This window comes from Mytilus californianus, unplaced genomic scaffold (genome assembly GCF_021869535.1).
Source record: "Mytilus californianus isolate M0D057914Y unplaced genomic scaffold, xbMytCali1.0.p SCAF_7, whole genome shotgun sequence".
NCBI lineage: Eukaryota > Metazoa > Mollusca > Bivalvia > Mytilida > Mytilidae > Mytilus > Mytilus californianus.
The window spans coordinates 44,616,848-44,621,357 of NW_026262723.1; positions in this window are offsets into that span (position 1 = coordinate 44,616,848).

Genomic DNA, 4,510 nt, shown 5'->3' on the forward strand with positions numbered 1-4,510 from the left:
CTTAAATGGGTAGTAGCTTTGCCTATATCCACATTTGATGTCTTACCTCCAACTGAACATTTTAGCTGAGGCCCAGTCGTTCTGTTTTTGACTATAGCACCTTTTTTGGTTTGAGTAACCAATCATGTGATACTAGTAACCCCAATCCATAATTTTCAAAATAATTTGGGCCTTTTCCCTTTTCATGTAGGCACTTTTTTTAGGCTCATCTACAACACAAACTGCGTTAGCATCTTTTGGATTGTTTATTTCTCTGACCAACGTATACCCTGCGCCAACGGCTAGTTGCCTTGGTTCCAAGTGTTGCATCCCAACACACCATAGATTATGAACAATAAGCATCTTCATCCTAAAATGACAAGTTTGATGTTCGATGGTAACAATATTTACAACAGAGATGAGAAAAGAACAATAATAATTGTATTATGTTCTCCGATTTTAATTATAATGTTATATATATATATATATATATATATATATATATACAAGTCTAAATTGAAAACAACGTTCAAACCTATGATTGCGTTGGATAAAAACCGCAATTTTTATACGTGTGCATGCAAAACAAATTTCTTGGTAGAGGGGTCTAAATACAGCACAAACAACATTTTCCAAAAGACCAAAAAGTGAAAAAGTATATTTTAACAAAACGCATTTGACTAGCAGGTCGAACAACGGATGTTCTTAAACCCTGCTGACTGCCATGGCGATTGCCAAAAAGACGGATCAAAGATGGTATACCGCAAACATGAGGTGCAAAAATTTGTATCCATATCCGGATTTCGACAATTAATGTCTCTTCAGTGATGTTAGGAATCAAAACGGTATTTGGAAGGCCATATAATTTACCTCAATTTGGGATTGACTCTTGAATTTTGAAGAGTCGAAATAGGATGAACGGATCATATAAACCCGAAGGCAATTATAATACAAGCCCAAACGAAAAAATATAAACAAGTCTAAATTGAAAACAACGTTCAAACCTATGATTGCGTTGGATAAAAACCGCAATTTTTATACGTGTGCATGCAAAACAAATTTCTTGGTAGAGGGGTCTAAATACAGCACAAACAACATTTTCCAAAAGACCAAAAAGTGAAAAAGTATATATATATATATATATATATACAAGTCTAAATTGAAAACAACGTTCTATCCTATGATTGCGTTGGATAAAATCCGCAATTTTTATACGTGTGCATGCAAAACAAATTTCTTGGTAGAGGGGTCTAAATACAGCACAAACAACATTTTCCAAAAGACCAAATGAGTGAAAAAGTATATTTTAACAAAACGCATTTGACTAGCAGGTCGAATAACTGATGTTCTTAAACCCTGCTGAGAGCCATTGGCGATTGCAAAATAAACGGATCACCGATGTAATAAATGGATCTCAATTATAAATTGAATACTAAACAGAAAACAATAAACTTGCGGAAAAGATGGTATACCGCAAACAAAAGGTGCAAAGGTTTTTGTACACCATATCCGGATTTCGACAATTAATGTCTCTTCAGTGATGTTAGGAATCGAAACGGTATTTGGAAGGCCATATAATTTACCTCAATTTAGGATAGACTCTTGAATTTTGAAAGAGTCAAAATAGGATGAACAGATCATATAAACCCGAAGGCAAATATAATACAAGCCCAAACGAAAAAATATAAACAAGTCTAAATTGAAAACAACGTTCTATCCTATGATTGCGTTGGATAAAAACCGCAATTTTTATACGTGTGCATGCAAAACAAATTTCTTGGTAGAGGGGTCTAAATACAGCACAAACAACATTTTCCAAAAGACCAAATGAGTGAAAAAGTATATTTTAACAAAACGCATTTGACTAGCAGGTCGAACAACTGATGTTCTTAAACCCTGCTGACTGCCATTGGCGATTGCCAAATAAACGGATCACCGATGTAATAAATGGATCTCAATTATAAATTGAATACTAAACAGAAAACAATAAACTTGCGGAAAAGATGGTATACCGCAAACAAAAGGTGCAAAGGTTTTTGTACACCATATCCGGATTTCGACAATTAATGTCTCTTCAGTGATGTTAGGAATCGAAACGGTATTTGGAAGGCCATATAATTTACCTCAATTTAGGATAGACTCTTGAATTTTGAAAGAGTCAAAATAGGATGAACGGATCATATAAACCCGAAGGCAAATATAATACAAGCCCAAACGAAAAAATATAAACAAGTCTAAATTGAAAACAACGTTCTATCCTATGATTGCGTTGGATAAAAACCGCAATTTTTATACGTGTGCATGCAAAACAAATTTCTTGGTAGAGGGGTCTAAATACAGCACAAACAACATTTTCCAAAAGACCAAATGAGTGAAAAAGTATATTTTAACAAAACGCATTTGACTAGCAGGTCGAACAACTGATGTTCTTAAACCCTGCTGACTGCCATTGGCTATTGCAAAATAAACGGATCACCGATGTAATAAATGGATCTCAATTATAAATTGAATACTAAACAGAAAACAATAAACTTGCAGAAAAGATGGTATACCGCAAACACAAGGTGCAAAGGTTTTTGTACACCATATCCGGATTTCGACAATTAATGTCTCTACAGTGATGTTAGGAATCGAAACGGTATTTGGAAGGCCATATAATTTACCTCAATTTAGGATAGACTCTTGAATTTTGAAAGAGTCAAAATAGGATGAACGGATCATATAAACCCGAAGGCAAATATAATACAAGCCCAAACGAAAAAATATAAACAAGTCTAAATTGAAAACAACGTTCTATCCTATGATTGCGTTGGATAAAAACCGCAATTTTTATACGTGTGCATGCAAAACAAATTTCTTGGTAGAGGGGTCTAAATACAGCACAAACAACATTTTCCAAAAGACCAAATGAGTGAAAAAGTATATTTTAACAAAACGCATTTGACTAGCAGGTCGAACAACTGATGTTCTTAAACCCTGCTGACTGCCATTGGCGATTGCCAAATAAACGGATCACCGATGTAATAAATGGATCTCAATTATAAATTGAATACTGAACATAAAACAATAAACTTGCGGAAAAGATGGTATACCGCAAACAAAAGGTGCAAAGGTTTTTGTACACCATATCCGGATTTCGACAATTAATGTCTCTTCAGTGATGTTAGGAATCGAAACGGTATTTGGAAGGCCATATAATTTACCTCAATTTAGGATAGACTCTTGAATTTTGAAAGAGTCAAAATAGGATGAACGGATCATATAAACCCGAAGGCAAATATAATACAAGCCCAAACGAAAAAATATAAACAAGTCTAAATTGAAAACAACGTTCTATCCTATGATTGCGTTGGATAAAAACCGCAATTTTTATACGTGTGCATGCAAAACAAATTTCTTGGTAGAGGGGTCTAAATACAGCACAAACAACATTTTCCAAAAGACCAAATGAGTGATAAGTATATTTTAACAAAACGCATTTGACTAGCAGGTCGGACAACTGATGTTCTTAAACCCTGCTGACTGCCATTGGCAATTGCCAAATAAACGGATCACCGATGTAATAAATGGATCTCAATTATAAATTGAATACTAAACAGAAAACAATAAACTTGCAGAAAAGATGGTATACCGCAAACACAAGGTGCAAAGGTTTTTGTACACCATATCCGGATTTCGACAATTAATGTCTCTTCAGTGATGTTAGGAATCGAAACGGTATTTGGAAGGCCATATAATTTACCTCAATTTAGGATAGACTCTTGAATTTTGAAAGAGTCAAAATAGGATGAACGGATCATATAAACCCGAAGGCAAATATAATACAAGCCCAAACGAAAAAATATAAACAAGTCTAAATTGAAAACAACGTTCTATCCTATGATTGCGTTGGATAAAAACCGCAATTTTTATACGTGTGCATGCAAAACAAATTTCTTGGTAGAGGGGTCTAAATACAGCACAAACAACAGTTTCCAAAAGACCAAATGAGTGAAAAGGTATATCTTAACAAAACGCATTTGACTAGCAGGTCGAACAACTGATGTTCTTAAACCCTGCTGACTGCCATTGGCAATTGCCAAATAAACGGATCACCGATGTAATAAATGGATCTCAATTATAAATTGAATACTAAACAGAAAACAATAAACTTGCGGAAAAGATGGTATACCGCAAACAAAAGGTGCAAAGTTTTTTGTACACCATATCCGGATTTCGACAATTAATGTCTCTTCAGTGATGTTAGGAATCGAAACGGTATTTGGAAGGCCATATAATTTACCTCAATTTAGGATAGACTCTTGAATTTTGAAAGAGTCAAAATAGGATGAACGGATCATATAAACCCGAAGGCAAATATAATACAAGCCCAAACGAAAAAATATAAACAAGTCTAAATTGAAAACAACGTTCTATCCTATGATTGCGTTGGATAAAAACCGCAATTCTTATACGTGTGCATGCAAAACAAATTTCTTGGTAGAGGGGTCTAAATACAGCACAAACAACATAGAGTCAACAAAATTAAGTT